Raw genomic sequence first — 21,284 nt, 5'->3', positions numbered from 1 at the left:
ATGCAGGAGTGTTCATCATTGTGCGTACTACTAAATGATTATTTTACTAATAAATGATTTTAAATTTTAAACCACAACTGTGGCTACTAATTTTTCAGATATCCTTTGGCATAGTTACACTGAATATTTTCATAATGCTTGCGGTTTGGGCAGTGGATTGTGGCGTTTTTTTTTTTCTTTGCCAAGAGTGGAGATATTTGGATATCTTGTGCACCATCTTGAAGGTAGTTTTTTTCTACGCTTTCTTAGGAGGACGGCAGCTTTTTGTTTTTTGTTATGTTGTTGTGGTTTGGATAGCGGTTGGAGGTTTTCTTTGCTGCTAAGGTTGCATTTAACCAGTAGACTGAATGCCTTACATACAGACTAAATGATTATTTGAGTCTCACATTACTTCGAAACAAGAAAGTTGTGTGAAAGTATTAGAAATTATTTATTAGTGGAAATAGAATACCTGGATTTCCTGTGAGTGTGTGTGCGCGCATGGGGGGATTTGCAGGCAAAAATAAGGGCAATGTGGAAGAAAGATACCCAGGCAGTTCCAGTAGTAGTAGTAAGAGCAATGGGTCTTATTAAAAATGAATATACATTCATATTTAGATATGTTACCAATGCATGTAACTCCATACGAGTTGCAGGAGGACTGAGGAGTCATTACTGGGCACATTCATTGCAGGTACTCTGAAGAGCACTTCGGCAGACATCAAAGATTGACACAGTACTGATTTCATGAACTTTAATCATACTTTGATTTAGGAATGCAGTACATTCCTGTCACGATGCTAGAAACCCAAAAGATTTGCTCTATCCATCTATCCACTTTCTAAGGAGGTACTACAAGGTAGGGAGGGAGATTTGTGTGTCATACCTGTCAAATGTACAGATTTTCACTGTCCAGATTTCTGCTTTATATTTTTTAGTCTGTTCCTCATAAAAATCTTTTTTTTTTTTGGTACAAATCACTGGGATGATGAGCTAACCATTAAAGTTAATAAATAATGACATGCATTTCAGTTTCAGACTTCATATCATTCAGAAAATGCATTCTCACACAAATCCTTTTATTCTAGCAACTTTCTCAATGTGTTCCCATTTTTGGGCCTTGCACATTACTTGTGCTATGAGATGAGATTGACAGGTAGGGGTGTGTATCAGAGGAAGGTAGTATACTCCATGGGCCGTGCCTCAGCTGTCCAGGTTTTTGCAGAATGTCCAGATTTTTGCCTCATATTCCACCTGAAAAGGATTGCAGATGTTCTTCGTGTTTCACTGTTGCAGTCATAACTGTAGGGTGATCCTGCCGGCAGGCAGCCCGAGGTCGGCCAGAATCCCAAAGTCTGGGTCCAGCGTCGGCTGCACCAGCAAGTACCCTGACGTCAGAGCGTAGAGGTATAAAGCTGGCAGCCGACGCCATCTTCCCCAGTCTTTCTTGCCGTGCGGTGGAAAGCAGCTCGGATGTTGTTGGTTGGCGGATTCCCGGACAACGTGCTTTGCTTGTCGTCGGTCCGAAGTTTTCTTCTTCTCTTCTCAAGCTAAGTACCCCATTGGGGAAACTTTTTTCTTGCTCCTCCGATGTCAGAAAAAGTTAATAATTGTATATCGTGTGGGAAACAAATACCTCATAAAGATTTCCACTCTTACTGTCTGCCTTGCTTAGGCCCTGACCACGACATTTCTTGCTGTTGGTTTTGTGCCAGGTTTAATTCTCGTACTATTAAGCGTAGGTACGATTGGGCCTTGAATTATTTCGGTAGACGGTTCAATTATAGGATGTCATCGGATACTTTACCGACAACCGGAATTCACAAAAAACACAAGGACAAGGATAGGCCTCCGAGGTCCAAACAGGATAGTGTGCAGCCGGAGCCAGCTTCGGGTTCGGCTGTCGTCAGTGAGGCGCTTTTGCAGCCCCTGTCGTCAGCCACTTCGGAACCGATGGCCGACACGGACTCCCATGGGGAGCCAATTAGGCCCAGTAATTTATCTGCTGCAGGACCTTCGGACATCGCTCCTTCAGATGGGTCCAGAACCGCTGTGCAGGTACCGGCTTCTGAAGGGATTTTCAGGCCTTCTTATATCACCATTTCTACAAAGACAAAGGCAAAGTCAAAGACTCCAGTTAAACCAAGGATTTCTACTCAAGCTTCTTCGGATCCAGCTCCCAAGTCCCAGAAGCAATTATTACAGATGGCTGAAGATTTGCTTACTATGATTAGGGGTTCTCACCCCCCCTCCTGAAAAAAGGCCTAGACAGGATATTCCTTATGATTCCTCTGATCAGGCTTCTGTGTCTTCAGTCTCTTCCTCTGACCAGGATTATTCTTTTCCTCCTTATGAGGATACTGATGCAGAGGACTCTATTCCCTCTGCTTCTCCCCCTGAGGATTTTTCCTTTGGGGAGACTTTGCATGAGATGAGGGAACATTTTCATTGGGAAGGTCAGGATTATTCCGCTTCCAAGAAGAGACTTAGGGAATTTCTCCTTCTCCCACAACACAGGCCTTTGGCTATTCCTCCTGTTCTTGATATTGTGGATGATGCTTTCTCTGAAGCTAACCTGACTCCTGATTCTTTTCCGCCTGCTCCTTCTAAGCCGGATAGATTTTACAGAGTCCCTGATTCCCATCAATTTTTGTTCAAGAACCCTTCTGCAGATCCTGAAACTATTTCTCAGGGTTCCAAGGCTGCTAAGGCCGCTTCAGCTAAAAACCCTATTCCCTCTGATAAGGATTCTCGTGCCTTGGACAGATGGGGCAAAAAGGTGTATACTTCTGCTACTCTTTCTATTAGAGCTTTAAATTGCCAGTTTCATATGTTTAAGTATCAACAATTCCTCTTGTCAGTTTTAAAACAAAAACTTTCTTCTTTTCCTGCATGTGCAGAGGACAAGGAATTACAGGATGTATTGCATGCAACTGAACAAGTTAGCAAACATGGTTTACATTGTGGTTTTGATGCCTTGGAGGCTTCTTGTAGGGCCGCAGCCTCTGGTACTGTTATTAGGAGGCATGCTTGGCTTCGAGAGCAGAATTTACCTGAGCAAGTTAAGGCTAAATTATTAGATGCCCCTGTTCAGCATGATGTTTTGTTTGGATCTAAAGCTGAGGAGGTTATTAAAAAGATGGAGGATAAAGCTAAATCTATGCAGACTGTTAAAGATTTCTTACAAGTTCAGCCTCCTAGATTTACTAGGAATTGGCCCTCCAAAAATTGGTCCTTTCCCACGTCTGACAGGCCTCAAAGGGGAAGATATAGATGCTCCAGAGGTCGGGGTCAGGCTCAGGCCTCTTACAGGTCCAGACAATGGACTGCTTCTTCACCTAGAAGGGGAGAAGACAGATCCCAATCACAAAGGAAGCAGACCCAATGACTCTCTCTGTTGGGCTACAGGACCTCCTTGCCTGGAAGCCCCTCTCGGAGGAAAACTTTCTCTTTTCTACAAAAATTGGACTCCTATTACCCAAGACAAATGGGTGTTAGACATGATTTTAAGAGGTTACAAATTCCACTTTCATACTCTGCCAAGGGCTATCGGTTGGCCAGATCTGCCAAAACATCAATGGTCAGAGGCCTTAAATCAAGTGGACACTCTATTGGCCATGAGAGCCATAGAACCTGTTCCACTTTCAGAGATGGGAAAAGGTTTTTACTCAAGACTATTTCTGGTCCCAAGAAAACAAAGCTCATGGAGACCTATTCTGGACCTTTCAGTATTAAACACCTTTCTGGAAATTCCAAAATTCAAGATGCACTTTACAACAACTTCTTCCAATGCTCTCCCAGGATGCTTGGATGGTGACATTGGACTTAAAGGAAGCCTACTTACACATTCCCATCAGGCAGGAACGCAGAAAATTCCTCAGATTCAAGGCAGGTTCGAGGCACTTTCAATTCTCTGTACTGCCCTTTGGTTTATCTACTGCACCCAGAGTCTTTACCAAGTGTCTGGCTCCAGTAGTAGCTTATTGCAGACTCCAGGGGATTCAAATTTACCCCTATCTGGATGGCTGCCTTATTCAGGCAGACAGCAAGGACCTTTTACTTCAACATCTGGATTTTGTTCAACGTCTTCTCCTAATACTGGGATTCTCCGTGAACACAAAAAAGTCACAGCTGATCCCTTCTCAGCAAATGATCTTTTTGGGAGCTCTTCTAAACACAAGCTTACAAAGGGCCTTCCTCACTCCAGAAAAACAGTTTCAGCTGGCTTCAATTTTCAAAACCTTGGCAACTTTAACTCAGCTCACTGCAAGGAAATTTCTGCAGGCATTGGGTTACATGGCTTCTTGCATCCTGTTGATTCCAAATGCAAGGCTTCATATGAGAAAACTTTAATGGTACCTAAAGAGTGTATGGTCACAGCATTACCACAGTCTGGACATAATGATTCCACTGATTTCCTGCCTCCAAAAGGAGTTCCTTTGGTGGTCCAGGGCTTTTGCTTTAAATGAAGGGAATCCCTTTCGTCTGCCTCAACCTTCTCAGATCATAACCACGGACACTTCGGATTATGCTTGGGGAGCACATTTTCTAGACATTTGCCAGCAGGGCTCTTGGACAAAGAAGCATCTTCTCTGGCACATCAACTTGAAGGAAATGTTGGCAGTCCAAAATGCTCTTCTAGCCTTCCAGAACCTTTTGAAACCGGGGCCTCTTCTGATTCGTACAGACAATACCACAGTCATGTGGTACATAAACAAGCAAGAGGGCTCTCACTCTTACCCCCTTTGCAGACTAGCCATGAATTTATGGGACACAGCTCTAAATCTGAATCTGCATATTCAAGCTCAATTCATTCCAGGAAATCAGAACCTCTTAGCAGACAGCCTAAGCAGAAATCTTTCGGATCCTCACGAATGGATGCTAGACCCCATCTTATTCAGCAGGATTTCTGCAGTTTGGGGTTGTCCTCAGATAGATCTGTTTGCATCTCATCTCAATCATCAGCTCCCTCTCTTTTGCACCAGGTCCTACCACAAAACAGCTTAGTAAGTGGATGCCCTGTCATTCAGCTGGAGGAATCTTTCGGGATATGCCTTCCCTCCGCTTCCTCTTCTGCCTCGGGTGTTACTGAAAATAAAACAGGACAAACCCAAGATTATCATTTTGATAGCTCCAAATTGGCTTCGGCAGTTTTGGTATCCAACTTTGAAACACCTATTCTTGGAACCTCCTTGGATTCTTCCTCTAATCCCTTCTCTTCTGTCCCAGCACCAGGGCCAGATGTTACACCCTCATATCAAAACTCTATGCCTGGCAGCTTGGCTCTACAAGGGCCTTTGATTCCTTCTTCTCTTCCTAAGCAAGTTGTGGATGTTCTTTTGGAAGCTAGGCGGCCTAGCACTAGAAAATCCTATGCTGGAAAATGGAAAAGATTTTGTATTTGGATGCAGGCTCAAGGTTCTGATCCTCTTTTGCCTAACATTTCCTCCATTTTACTTTACCTCTCAGACCTTTTGCTTAAAGGTCTTTCCTTTTCCTCCATCAAAATTCATGCTTCTGCTATCTCGGCTCATTACAACACTGATCCTCCCATCTTTTCTCATCAGCTTGTGAGACAATTTTTGAGAGGAGCTAAGAATTTAAGACCTCCCAGAACTCCTCCTCTTCCTGCTTGGGATCTTAATTATGTTTTGGAGAAACTTACTTTGCCTCCTTTTGAGCCTGCTGCTGCGTCGGACATCAAGTTCTTGTCCTGGAAGACAGCTATTTTATTGGCATTGACTTCTGCCAGAAGGGTCTCAGAGTTGCAAGCCCTCATGGCTGTGGAACCATATATTATCATCCATCAGGATAGAGTTTCCTTGAGGACCAATCCTACTTTTATGCCTAAAGTAATTTCTAAAGTGGCTCTAAATCATACTATTCACCTTCCTACCTTCTTTCCAAATCCTCAGAATAACATTGGACGTACACAGACAACTATGTTTTTACCTGGACAAAACTAAGGACTTCAGAAAATCTGAACAATTGTTAATTTCTTTTGCTTCCAGTTCTCTAGGTAAGACTATTTCTAAACAAACCATTTCCAAATGGATTGCTCATGGAATAAGGTTTTGTTACTCTCACTATGGAAAACAGATACCAGGTTCTGTTAGAAGTCATTCTACTAGAGCAGCTGCCACTTCAGCAGCTTTTCTCAGAGGAGTTCCTACCAAGGACATTTTGGAAGCTGCCACTTGGAGTTCAGTGCATACTTTTTCTAAGCACTATAATCTCCCTTTGTACTCTAAGTCCAGGGCAGGATTTGCCTCTGCTGTTTTGCAGGGTCTTCTTGCAGCCCCTTTTTCTGTGTACCCTCCTCCCTCTATCACAGCTTTGGGATTCTACCCTACAATTATGACTGCAACAGTGAAACACGAAGAACATAGTACAGTTGTGTACACCTACCATAAATGTAGATGTTCGAGTGTCTTCACTGTTGCAGTCGGTGTTTCCCTCCCTCCAGTCCCCTCTTATTTTTGTTTGCTTTTCTTCCACTTCTTTGTGGTGTATTTGTGTTCCTCTGTGGGCACCTTTGGTGTTTTGGGGGCTTCTGACATCTGGGGCAAGAAAGGCTGGAGAAGATGGCGTCGGCTGCCAGCTTTATACCTCTACGCTCTGACGTCAGGGTACTTGCTGGTGCAGCCGACGCCGGACCCAGACTTTGGGATTCTGGCCAACCTCGAGCTGCCTGCCGGCAGGATCACCCTACAGTTATGACTGCAACAGTGAAGACACTCGAACATCTACATTTATGGTAGGTGTACACAACTGTACTTTGCTAAATAGTGACAGACATTTTCAGTTTTACGTGTCATATCCTTTAGAAAAATGCTTACTAACACAAATCCTGTTATTCTATTAACTTAACTTTATAAGTTTATCAGAGCAATATTTTTAATCTGTCCCTGTTTACTTTAGGCTTTGTCCAGATTTCTTTTACAAATGGGTCAAGTGTGTGTGTGTCTGAAAAGACCTACTTAGAGTTAGCAGGTGGAATTTATTTTCAAGGAATTGAGAGCTTCAAGGGAAGAGAAGTTTACTGCTGCTCATCATGCTAGGTTTGTAAAAATATGCAACTCTTTTGTTTAGCAAATGGTATCATTGTAGTATAGAATTTTAAAGTGGTGTTAGTAGCACAGCAGGTAGCATACTTGCATCTTGATACAGAGGGCTGCAGCTTCCACTCCCACAGCGTGTGAATGTGTATTTTAAGGGGGTGGGGTGCTGCAGTCCTGTCCTGAGTATGTCCCTTTGGTGCCTAGTAACTATGAACCTCTTCTTCAGCTTGTCACATATTCCCTGTTGCAATATACCAGCTTATCATTTCTTTTAACGTAACATAGGCAATTTATTCTTCTAGGGCAATGGGCACTACATTTGTAGATGAAACACTGAAATATAAATATATATTTTATAGCAACAAACTTTTCATTAGTTTCAGATCTTTGTAATGTGGAATTCAGATGACTTCTGCAGACTGCAGAGATTGTGCATATGGACTAATTTTGGTGGATTATAATGATAGAAGTCTGAGTGGCCTTTTATGTTTCAAATGTTCTGAACTAGGCAGTTTGTCATTACTGGTTGTTATGTTTTGAATTGTTTCACTGCTTACTGGAAAATGTTCAAAACTGTAAATTTAAAATACACTCTAACAGGTGGTGTAGGTGCTGTACAAGGGATATAATTCAATTATCAGGAACATTAATCACCATACATTTGCATGGGCCTAAAAATGTGTGCATTTGATATGCTTTGAAAACAGCCCAAAGTTAAACTTAACCTGCCACTGCCCAGATGCATTCTCTTTGAATGTGGGTTTCAATGCTGTTTCAATCAATGTGAGTTTCAAAAGCAGAAAAGTTTTAATGCTAAGTCTGTTTTCATTGCAAGACTGTTGCTTTGTTTAGCAAATGTGAAATGCGTGCCTCAGTTTTTCCTGCTATAAAATTTGAAATAAAAGTTGTAACTTAAATCCAAATATCTGTAATCATTGTAGAAGTAAATCATAAAACAGTATGCATACTGATAGATTTGAACAGTGTCTGTGGCAAATGGGGAGAAATAGCCAAGTAATGGGACACTGGAATGCCTGTGTGCGGGGGGGTGTGGCTGTGTAGGGAGGGGGTGGGGCTGCATGGGGAGGGGGTGGGACTGCATGGGCTGGGCTCTGGGTTTTGCCCCCCCCCTGCAAAAAATCCTGCGGGCTCCCTTGACTGCAAGTAAAAGCAATATTGTCATTCAACTGTGAAGCCAAATGTTCTTGCAGATTTAAAGTCAGTGTTGATAGTTTACTCCTGCAACAGCAGCACTTTCCAATTGCACCTTCAAACAGCTTGTGCCAAGAGCAGCCACCATCTTGACCCTGCTCAAGTAACAGCTCTGATAGTATCTCTGAGAAATAAAATAGTATCATACACAAAATGGATGTATGTGTGCATGCATGCATTTATTTCAGTTTTCAACCAGTGTATAATGCTGATCCATGTAGACTGGCTTAAGTTTCTACCTTAGACAAGTCACACTGTCACACAATCAAAACACTATTACCAGCCTTTGCATTCCTGCTTGTAAACTGTTCTAAGCTTATCCTGTCAACCAATCTGTACAACTCCACAGCCTGTTAAGAGGTCTGTCCTGTCTAGAGGGAGTTTTTCTTTCAGATCACATTTTTAATGGGTTTGAGAAAGCTTAAGAAGGAAGCAGATTAACATAACTTTTTGTGGTGGCACACATCTTATTTTATGGCTTGATTTTCTGAACATTTGTTTGCTGTCAGGCTCAGCAGAGTTACTGTTAATGTAGAATTTGCATATGACCATTTTTTTACACTACTACACTCTCTTTGGAGTACAAATTTGACCCGTGGCAGGTGACACAAATCACTGAGTCCTTGTGCAGTGGGTCTACAAAATCTTGATATCCATCAGGTGTTTAAATTTACAACTGGACATCCAACTCTCTTAGCTTGGGATGGATGAGCCAGTATCTACCATTCACTTCAGTCCTGCTAGGTATGACTTGCTCTAGGGCTAGATGCCCCATTCTGGTCCAGGAAGGACATTATGAAGGTATCCTAGCTGGTCTTACTTCAGATGAAATACCTCCCCTCCAAATACACACACATATACACAAAAAATATGCCTTAAACTCAATGCCTGATTATGATATGGAATATTTTTTGTCATGTGGGGCATTAAATATGTTTAAGTTTAATGAGTACTTGTTATATAGTCAAGCTGGCATTTATCCTTTTAATGATGGGGATTACCTGAAGGCATGTTTTCATTTTTATTTATTTATTTATTTATTTATTTATTTATTTATTTATTTATTTTTCAGATCATGTAAGGGCCTGCATTTCCTCAACAACAATATGCAGGATAGCCTACTTAGTCAGCTGAATAAGCTTATAAATATTGAGAAATGTGACTGTTGGTGGATGATCATGACATAATGCAGATCTATATATATATATATATATATATATATATATATATATATATATATATATATATATATATATATATATCAAAGTGAACCACATAGCTAGATTAACCTAAAAACATAGTCCCCATAAATAATTCTTACCTAGATCTTACTAAATACAAACCCTTTCCTGTAACTTCACTACTAATTTTTAATGTGCAGCTGACAGGATGGTATGCATTTAACATGTAGCTTCCTGCCTATTTCCTCTCTTGTACAGCATGACTAATGTAAGCGTTGATCAGTCTTTAGCGATTCATCTTTAACGAGTTAATGCACTTAATTATAAATACATTCCAGTCTTTTAAAGACTTTAAAATTCTGAATGCTGCTTCTGTTTTCTGTGTTTTATTGAACAGTGCAAGAGTTTATTAATAATAGCTGGATGCAGCTATTAATGGATTGCTAAATTATCTCATTTATTATAATTTTTCCAGCAACTTGGAGAACTGCTTTACAGTTTGCCACACAGAAAGGGCTCTTTAGATAAAATGCTAAAGATTAATATACAAATAAATCTTTCAATTGAATGTGTTTTTATTACTTTTAAGAGTATACTAATTAATTTACAGTAACTCATTACTATATGGTGATTTGATTTTGTACTACATATGCTTTGCTGATTTCTTTGTATATAGAGTTTATGCAATAGACAAAACTAAATAACAAGTGTATCGAGGACTGCATTTAATAATATATTCACGGCATAACATGTTGATGCGCCAGCATTTTTGCATACTATAACAACTTTCTTCATCAAGTGACAAGGTCAGTAGAAAATATTGTAAAAGCGATGTACAGTGTTTTTGCTAACTATTTCATGTATGCCTAAGTCAAAACTTGCTTACACATTAAGTGAAGTATGGTCTTTTATTCTAGATTTTTTTTCAGTTTATGCCACCATTTTGCATTCTTGCTGAATGAGCAAAAATTAGCTTTTGTTTTACAAGCTAAGAAAACAAGAGAAAGATGAATTTTTCCAGACTACACAACTTTAATGCATGTGCACATTTGTTTGCGTTATCATTTTTTTTTGTGATAACAATTGTAATGCCATTTTTCTTAACTAACTCACACTAGCTGGCATCTCATTCATGACAAAGTCATTTGAAATTGAAGATAACAACTGAAACTGAAGCAATTGCCTTCTTTCCAAATGACAAGGAAACAATTCCCTTCGAAATATTTGCAGACAGGTATAGCAATCATTTTCCTTAACCACCATAGTCACAAACCATAAAACTGGCTGTCTTTATTGAATAATAAGCTATACCTGATTGAATAGCATAGTTTATTATATCTGTTATGGTACACAGCGGACAGTTGAGCAGCAGGAGATGTTTTACTCTTGGGGGCTGTTGTCATCTCTGTCTCTTTAAATGTCTTTATGCAAATAAGATATTAGGTCCATTAAATTCAAGACAATCCTTGGAATTTATTGAATTTATTAGAACTGCTCTCAAGTGCCCAGGGACCTGCATACTAAAATAATGTGCATAAGCAACCAAGCACAAATCTAAATCATTTTCTTTCTTTCTTTTTTGTGTTTTCCTACTGAAGGCATTATTAAATTAAACATAAAGAAAATAAGATTCTAGATGCTACTCTATTTATTTGCTACACATTTTATTAACCCCGAGTCGGATTTTACATTATAATCCCCCTCTCTGGAAATTAACATGATCATATGATTGTTTTTGTCTAGCTTCTTTGCAGAAATTATGAGTAGCTTGTTCAGTACCAGGTATAACGTGCTTGTCTACAAGAATAATAAATACAGGATTGTTTAAACTTCCAAGACAAAGTATGCAGGTAAAATGTGAATTTTTTGAGTTCCTTACATTGCATTAACTCACTAGGCCCAATAAATTTTCTGCAGATGTTGGACCCCTTTACCCCCATTGCTGGAACAATGTTAGATCCCATTTTCAACATTCGCTAGGGTGTGTGTTAGATCCCATTTTCAACATTCGCTAGGGTGTGTGTTAGATCCCATTTTCAACATTCGCTAGGGTGTGTGTTAGATCCCATTTTCAACATTCGCTAGGGTGTGTGTTAGATCCCATTTTCAACATTCGCTAGGGTGTGTGTTAGATCCCATTTTCAACATTCGCTAGGGTGTGTGTTAGATCCCATTTTCAACATTCGCTAGGGTGTGTGTTAGATCCCATTTTCAACATTCACTAGGGTGTGTGTTAGATCCCATTTTCAACATTCGCTAGGGTGTGTGTTAGATCCCATTTTCAACATTCGCTAGGGTGTGTGTTAGATCCCATTTTCAACATTCGCTAGAATGTGTGTTAGATCCCATTTTCTACATTCGCTGGGGTGTGTGTTAGATCCCATTTTCAACATTCGCTAGGGTGTGTGTTAGATCCCATTTTCAACATTCGCTAGGGTGTGTGTTAGATCCCATTTTCAATATTTGCTAGGGTGTGTGTTAGATCCCATTTTCAGCATTCGCTAGGGTGTGTGTTAGATCCCATTTTCAATATTTGCTAGGGTGTGTGTTAGATCCCATTTTCAGCATTCGCTAGGGTGTGTGTTAGATCCCATTTTCAACATTCGCTAGGGTGTGTGTTAGATCCCATTTTCAACATTCGCTAGGGTGTATGTTAGATCCCATTTTCTACATTCGCTAGGGTGTGTGTTAGATCCCATTTTCAACATTCGCTAGGGTGTGTGTTAGATCCCATTTTCAACATTCGCTAGGGTGTGTGTTAGATCCCATTTTCAACATTCGCTAGGGTGTGTGTTAGATCCCATTTTCAACATTCGCTAAGGTGTGAGTTAGATCCCATTTTCTACATTCGCTAGGGTGTGTGTTAGATCCCATTTTCAGCATTCGCTAGGGTGTGTGTTAGATCCCATTTTCTACATTCGCTAGGGTGTGTGTTAGATCCCATTTTCTACATTCGCTAGGGTGTGTGTTAGATCCCATTTTCTACATTCGCTAGGGTGTGTGTTAGATCCCATTTTCAACATTTTCAACATTCGCTAGGGTGTGTGTTAGAGCCCATTTTCAACATTTTCAACATTCGCTAGGGTGTATGTTAGATCCCATTTTCTACATTTGCTGGGGTGTGTTTCAATGTATAATGATACTGCAGCTTGATGAAATAATATAGATCGAGTTTTGTATCATGCATTTTATCAAGGAATCACATCCCTATGTCATGTTATCTGAGACATGATTAGCTCACCCAATTTTTTATACGCTTCACTTTATACTTTATATACTGCACTCTACATTTTTATGCTCTTTCAATTACTTTTCTCTGTTAACTCAGATTCAATGAGAAATCTTTCTAGCTATCACTTATGTTCTCATATTCTCCTTCTTTTATTTGTTTTGGTCATTGCCAAATTAAGAATCTGAAAAGCAACTGCATCTATCCTTTTAATGTCCTGCACGGAGTGCCTATTAGAAGTCTGATGGTTCATATATTGAGCCCCAGAACTACAAAATATTAAATGAACTGAAATAATAAAGTATACTTCAACATGTAGAAAACACAAAAATAATACTATTTCTGAAATGCTGCACAATATCATCCTGTTGAAATTAAGTCCTGAAAAACAGGTTAAACGTGATACTTACTAAAATAAACTAAAGGCTTAAAACTGCATTTAGTCTGTATGCAGGTATCTCAGTGATAGCCTTGAAGGTTTGTGTGGAAGCACATCATTTTCTTAAGTAGATGTAGGAAAGCTGAAGCACTTAAGTTAAAAGTCTGTCCACAGTAAGAAAATAATGTTTTATATCCCAATAAAAATGAAAGATTAGTGTCAATGTTCACTGGAGAAACTCTGCATCATCTAATTAAAATCTTGATTAACACTACTTGATTGTTCATAACCAACTTCTGAGGTTGATATTATGACCGTGAATTTTTTAATGACTGTTTTACTATGGAACGAGGGCCACAACATTTTATTTAAATGTATTAAACCAACTAATTCAATTCCTTTCATCTAATTCACATGAATGGTCATGGGCTAAGCATGAGTAATGTAAAACTGATACATTCAGGAAAATAATTTGAGCTGTTAAGTATGTAGACATTGACTCCAGCTATTTTCTTGATTTGATGTTATTGGCATACATAGGGCGGGGAAATAAAGTTTGCATACATTTCCGTATTCATTTTTTTTTCATTGCAGAGGTTTTATTTAGTGGTTTGCAGAAGATGAGAATCCAGGTTAGTTAACTGGAAGTTAAGAAAAACTACAAAATGTAAATTGTAAACTCAGAGATAATTTTAAAATACAAATAAAATGATATGATCTGATTTAAGAAATATAAATCAGGTACATATGCATACTCCAAGGTACAATGTGTAATGATATCAGTAACCCTTCTGGTACGAGGGACAGTTTTAATGTTCTTAAAAGAAATCAGCATGTTCACATACTTCTGTTATCAGACAAATGAGGTATTAAGTCTTAGAATGGAGGCAGATAAAGTTGTCTAATACAAATACTCATGCTCAATATGATCACAAGTTCGCAACACACTTGCTCGCTGCTACTTACTTAAAAATGTATGTGCTCTAACTCCTACAATTCTGATCTTATTTAACTATTTAGCCCTCCCAACACCTGCCCTGTTAAACTGTATATAAATACCATCACCTTACCTCTAGCCTGAAAACTCCCATCCAGATCCTAAACTGATTCTTCATTCCTTAAGCTAAAACTCCAGACCACCTCCTTAAACTTAAAATCCCTTATCTCTACCTAAACCTAAAACTCCAAACCTTACCCTAAAGCTAGATTCCTGGTTGTTTCCTAATCCTGAAACTCCTCTCCTAAAACTCCCATTCTTCTCCCTAACCCTAACACTCCATTACTGCTTCCTAACCCTAAATCTACCCCCTTACTCTTTAACCCTAAAATTCCCCCTTCTCCCTAGATTGAAATCCCCTTCCCAATTGACAACCTAATGTACATTCCCACCCCCCCACTCCCTCCTTATGGTTGCTGCTCTTACCTCTCTCGAAGTTGAAAAATGTGTCTAGATAAGGTACAGTAACTACTTGCCTGAACTTGTATTTGAGTTTAAGCATGAGCAGCAATCTGTAAGAGCTATAAAACACTTGAGTCCTTATCTTCAAGGCAGTGGTATTCAAGTGCCTGGAAGTCAAGCACTTGTAGAAGACCCCAAGAAAGCATCATATCCATTAAGGCTATTCTTGAGGAGCTCATGTAACTTCAAAATAAACAATACTCAGTAATGTTTTTCTAAATTTGCAGTCTGTCTCTTATGAGTATGATTATGTCACATACGTTAGCACACACAATAACCTTCCCATCAAAACAGATTACTACTAACATCTGTTACAGAACTGGCAATGTCTAATAATGGATGCATTTTCTGAAAGCTGAAGGTTAATACTGGATATTATTAATTTTTTTTATTTATAAAAGAATATGACATTGTGATTGTGGAATTTTTTTTTGTTAATGTTTTCCTGGTAAGCATTTCTTACTGTGGGTAAACTAAAACTGTATAAACAAAAAGAAACTGGACAACACTGCTAAAGACAAACTGTTTAATGCAAAGACAACGCTTTCAGGTAAAAAAAAAAAAAACCCTTCATCAGTATATAACAGCAAAAGATAAAACAGTTCACTTAAATACTAACCACACATAGCCTACTAATCAATCAATTAACAATCAATTTAAATCTTAAAGTAAAACAATACAAGACTAGGTGAATTCCGTTATGAGAAATTAGGGACTTTATGAATTATAGAGTGTAACTCTAGTAAAGATCTTAAAATACATCAGTTATTACTAATAATTCTTTTTATATCAGTGGTGTTTCTATTAAACATTGTGACATAACGTACTTTTTCATCTTTCTTAACAAATGTTCTCATCTCATTCAGTTCCTCCGAAGCCCTTATACCAAAGTAAGGTCTAGCGGTAGATGTCCTTAACTGTGTTATTTCCTCAATCTATCTAAAAATCCTGCATCATACCCCCTTCTAACAAAATAATTTTTAAATTCACTATGGTGAAAAGTATCTTAATAAATTTATATTCCATGCTTATGTCTAGTAACATGTTCTAAGCAATTAGCACTCCGTGTTAATTGTCTACAAACACATTTTAAGGTATTTGTTTTAAATACAACTATACATCCATTCTTTTTATTCATGATTTCTGGCATACTGAAAGATATTATGTCTGCATCATGTTTTTTCCCTTTGTTTCTTGCATGGTGTCCCAATCATGTCTCAGAAGGTGCTTTCTAAATCAACCCACCAAACTGGCCATCAAACTTAAATACATGCGTTAATAAGAAAAAAAAAAGAAATGCTAACAGCTATTTTCTGCAAGGAATCAAAAATGAGGTTAAGACCGATGTATATAAAACATTGCGTCCTATACAAAAAGGTAAATCTAAGATGCTAATCTTATAAAGATATCACTTAGAGCCCATAACAATGCATTTTTTCCTCAAGATGTCTGACCTTTTTTTAATAACTATTTATACTACTCTACATATAAGTATATAGGTCCAGCACTGCTTTAGTAGTATTATATTAAAGTTCTCCTTTCTCTATTATCTCTAAGTACTTTTCCATGAATCTTATATATTTGACTACCCAACAGCATCTCAATTCACTGAATAATGTGTACATAACACTATATATACAAAAATAACTATGTAACAATCAAATCAAGCATGTCAACAATGTCATACGCTACACTTCTTATATACCACTAAGATATACAACTGAATTGTATATAACTACAGTATATTTTAGGTTATGTTCTCTCTGTTTCTCCTTTTGATTGTCACATGCTGTATTTGCAGTCTTCCTAACTTTTATGATATGTATTTTTACAATATCTGCATTATTGTACTATTGTTAATGCAGCTTTTCTCGCCAGGACTCTGCTGAAAATAAGCAACCTGCTCAGTCAGACTTTCCTAGTAAATGAGGTTTGAAACATACCCTTTTGTCCTGGATCATCTTCAATGGGTGCAAAATATATAGGTTAACAGGAATTAAAAGGATTAGGGTAGGATAGGGTTAACTGGGAGGGAGGGATGTTAGGAGGAAATTAGGTAATGACAGGGAGGGGATAATAGAGTTTTGGTAAGTGTTGTTGAAGTAGGAGTCACATTTTGGTGTGAACTTGCTATGGCAAGTATTACGTCCATGATGACCAGGTGGTGCTATGGAGCAGGTAGGCCTTAGGTGTTGAGTGGGTGGTATGCAGAGAAGGGAAAGTTTGGTAAGTAGTCATGATCAGTAGAGGTAGTTGGTGCTGAGTAATTATGTTACTTTAAGCTGGCTAGAGTAGTTTGTGGGAGTGTGATACTTAAGTGTGGAGAATTTGTTGTTTTTTTTTCTTTTTTTGTTAAGGTAAGTTTGGGATTAGGGAGTACTACAGGCTTGGGTGGAGAGCAGGCCCCTGAGGCTCATGGTGTCCATTGTGTTTGCATCCATTGGTGGGTTCATGAGTAGTGCCTCCTTTGGCAGGAGTTGTGGAGCTGATGTTTCTTTGCAGCATGTTGTGGTGTTGGGGCTTAAATGGGTGGAGTTTCACCTTGTAGGAAATACTCGGTTGTTTAGGGAGGCAGTTTGTGTGTCAGGCCTCTGAGGTTCATAGTGTCAGTCATGTTGTGTCTGTTGATGGGTTCGTGAGCAATGCCTCCTTTTGCAGGATTTGTGGAGCTGATGTTTCTTTGTGGTAGGTTGTGGTGTTGGGGGTTACAAGCGCACGCAGTGGCAGAAAAGGTTCATCATAGCCGTTAATCACTGGCATACAAACGAGCTGAGTGCATGTCGGCAAGACAGCCCATTAACAGAAACATTCCCTTTTTCAGCATGTCGCCAAGCATGTAGAATGGTATACTTTGTCCCTATTCAAAAAAAAAAAAGTGTTGGTTTTGCTGATGTGGTGAGGTGTATAATTAACAAAGTTAATCAGATGGTGGAGTCGGCTCTTCTCACCTTTCAATAAGTTTAACCCCTGCTGTCTGGGTTAGTAGTAAGTACTGCAGTTTTGTTGCTGTTGGTGGTTGAGGGTTGGACTCATCTTGGCTTACAGTTGGCTTTGTCTTTTTGTGGGTTTTGGAGGCTTCACACTTGAGGGGCATGCGCAGGTGCATTCATGTAGAAGGGGTGTGGGACCATTGGTTAGGAATCCGATCATTGCTGGAAGTATTATAAATAGCTTGGCATTGAGGTTTGGACTGAATTGTTGCAGGGACATTAATATAGCACAGAGCATAAAACAGTACTTGTGTTTTATGAGAAAGTTATCTTTTAGTAGAAAATGAAGAATGCATACTTAAATTGTAGTGTAGCACTCTACTACTATTGCCTACTCATAGAATACTTTTTGTAGAAATCAAACAGCAGAGTGGCTTTTGATCACTGAGTTTGGCACCTTGGCAATATACAAAGTCATAGTTTAGTTATATGTTATGGTTATTTCTTTCATGCCACCTGCACCTCTTATCTGGGTCTGTTTCAAAAGATCTCTTCTCTCAGTTGCCTGTATTTGAACCCTAGGCAGTCACAATGGGTTTTGAGTAATTTGTGATTTACCATGTCGTTACAACAGTAGTTGAAGTATTCATCCTCACCAACTGCATTAGGCAGGAGGAAGTAAGTTTCTAGCAATATGTAGCAACTAATAGGATTATGGGGAGCCTAGTGTGTCAAAAGTGTTATCTCTTCCAAAACAAACTAACTTTCCTAAGAATTGTGCATACAGAACGAAGCCATCACCCACCTTTTACAGTTTACAGGTTGTGGTGTGTTTTTCAGGTCCCCATTTCATGAACGATGAGTGCTCCCTGTGCGTGTGTGGGGAGTTGTTAACAGCTTTAGGGGACTCAAGATGAGGGCTGTTGCTAGGCATTAGTGTGATGTTGCGATGCTCGCTGCTTGCACAGTAAAACAGGGTGAAAAGCAGTATGCATTCTGTACAGGTTTACTGCAATTAACATTTTACATTTTAGAGTGCAGAGCACTTACAATCTGCCCGAGAAGATGAACTATGGTAAATGAAGTGCTGTAATGATTATCGGGGGTGGGGGTTAGATAAGGAGTTTGGTAGCCTAAGTTCCAGGGTTTTGTGGGTTTTTAGCTTCATGTCACTAACTGCATGTGCGTGCTGCTCATACATTGCGACTTTCTGTTTCTTGCAGCTCACAGGAAAATATTTAAAAATAAACTGATATGGCGAGGGGTTTATCAGTGCCCTGGTTGCTTGTTAATTTGATAACAGTCATGAGAAAGGTTTTCGTTATAGCTTCATCCAGTGAGTGGTGACTGTTGAAGCTTCAGAGGAGCTTGTTCATGGGCTTTGTGAGGCCAGTAAGTGATGGCCTTAGTCATGTGAAGAGGTAAGGTTAGTGTTGGCTTTGTGCGAACACAGTACAGACTCTAACCTAATGTCGATACTTTGGCTTTGTCATTTTCATTGCTTCGGTTTGCAACGGGGGGGGGGGGGTGCAGTATGTTGTCCTTTTCTCAGGAGTTAATTAATAATAATAAAAAAAAGTTATTGTTTATTTAGTTCGGCGAGTGTTGCTGCCAGCATGCTTTTCCTCTTTGGGCATTTGGCAGATTGTGGTAGTGCCCTTGGAAGGAGTGGAGGTTTTAGTATAGATTTATCCTGTGAAGATTGTTATACTTGGTTATTAAGCATACTCAGATGAGATCAGGGCTCATGCAAAGTACTCATCGCAGTTGTTTTCATTTCTTAACTGCAGTGATTTTATCTCCATGGTGTACAGTATGAGTTTGACACTTCCCGATTTGTTGTAACTGGTTGTGGACTTTAAGTCTACTATTCTATTAGACTGCACTTGCCACTCAAGAGATTGGAGTCAACTGATAACTTTAAGGTATGGGAGGGCCGCAACAAGTAAATGACTCACATAGAGCAAACTGGAATGGGGGTGTCTATATTTTGGCAGGGTCAACTTTGGTTTTCAGTCCTTTTCTCAGGAGTTAATTAATAATAATAAAAAAAGTTATTGTTTATTTAGTTCGGCGAGTGTTGCTGCCAGCATGCTTTTCCTCTTTGGGCATTTGGCAGATTGTGGTAGTGCCCTTGGAAGGAGTGGAGGTTTTAGTATAGATTTATCCTGTGAAGATTGTTATACTTGGTTATTAAGCATACTCAGATGAGATCAGGGCTCATGCAAAGTACTCATCGCAGTTGTTTTCATTTCTTAACTGCAGTGATTTTATCTCCATGGTTTACAGTATGAGTTTGACACTTCCAGATTTGTTGTAACTGGCTGTGGACTTTAAGTCTACTATTCTATTAGACTGCACTTGCCACTCAAGAGATTGGAGTCAACTGATAACTTTAAGGTATGGGAGGGCCGCAACAAGTAAATGACTCACATAGAGCAAACTGGAATGGGGGTGTCTATATTTTGGCAGGGTCAACTTTGGTTTTCAGTCCTTTTCTCAGGAGTTAATTAATAATAATAAAAAAAGTTATTGTTTATTTAGTTCGGCGAGTGTTGCTGCCAGCATGCTTTTCCTCTTTGGGCATTTGGCAGATTGTGGTAGTGCCCTTGGAAGGAGTGGAGGTTTTAGTATAGATTTATCCTGTGAAGATTGTTATACTTGGTTATTAAGCATACTCAGATGAGATCAGGGCTCATGCAAAGTACTCATCGCAGTTGTTTTCATTTCTTAACTGCAGTGATTTTATCTCCATGGTTTACAGTATGAGTTTGACACTTCTAGATTTCTTGTAACTGGTTGTGGACTTTAAGTCTACTATTCTATTAGACTGCACTTGCCACTCAAGAGATTGGAGTCAACTGATAACTTTAAGGTATGGGAGGGCCGCAACAAGTAAATGACTCACATAGAGCAAACTGGAATGGGGGTGTCTATATTTTGGCAGGGTCAACTTTGGTTTTCAGTCCTTTTCTCAGGAGTTAATTAATAATAATAAAAAAAGTTATTGTTTATTTAGTTCGGCGAGTGTTGCTGCCAGCATGCTTTTCCTCTTTGGGCATTTGGCAGATTGTGGTAGTGCCCTTGGAAGGAGTGGAGGTTTTAGTATAGATTTATCCTGTGAAGATTGTTATACTTGGTTATTAAGCATACTCAGATGAGATCAGGGCTCATGCAAAGTACTCATCGCAGTTATTTTCATTTCTTAACTGCAGTGATTTTATCTCCATGGTTTACAGTATGAGTTTGACACTTCCAGATTTGTTGTAACTGGTTGTGGACTTTAAGTCTACTATTCTATTAGACTGCACTTGCCACTCAAGAGATTGGAGTCAACTGATAACTTTAAGGTATGGGAGGGCCACAACAAGTAAATGACTCACATAGAGCAAACTGGAATGGGGGTGTCTATATTTTGACAGGGTCAACTTTGGTTTTCAGTTTTTTACAAAAATACTTTATTTCTTTGTTTAATGGGAAGTACAACTGGATAATACCCAATAGGGATTATATGGTGGTACATTCGGAAGCTGCTGGGATGAAGTTATAACTAGTGGTGAGATTCTTGGTCACAATAGAAGGTCAATAGGAAGGGTAGGTATTGTTTTAAAAGGAGGATTTTGTTTTGTTACACAATATACTTTCTATAGAGCCAGGAGGTAGTATGCTGAGATAGAACTGGGCATAGAAATAAGACAGAGGAGGTGCTTTGGAAGTTAAGTTTGAAAATGTCCTTTCAAAATTCTTCCAGTTTTACTGTTAACTGAATGGGAACAATGTGGTGGTTATACAATTATGTTGCTGGGTTTTTGGCTACCTTGCCCGATTTGTATATGTGTATGTATATATGTATA

Source organism: Protopterus annectens, chromosome 4.part0 (genome assembly GCF_019279795.1).
Source record: "Protopterus annectens isolate FY-2018-M chromosome 4.part0, PAN1.0, whole genome shotgun sequence".
Taxonomy (NCBI): domain Eukaryota; kingdom Metazoa; phylum Chordata; order Ceratodontiformes; family Protopteridae; genus Protopterus; species Protopterus annectens.
The sequence above is the reverse complement of the archived record's forward strand: the minus strand, read 5'-3'. Positions refer to the sequence as shown.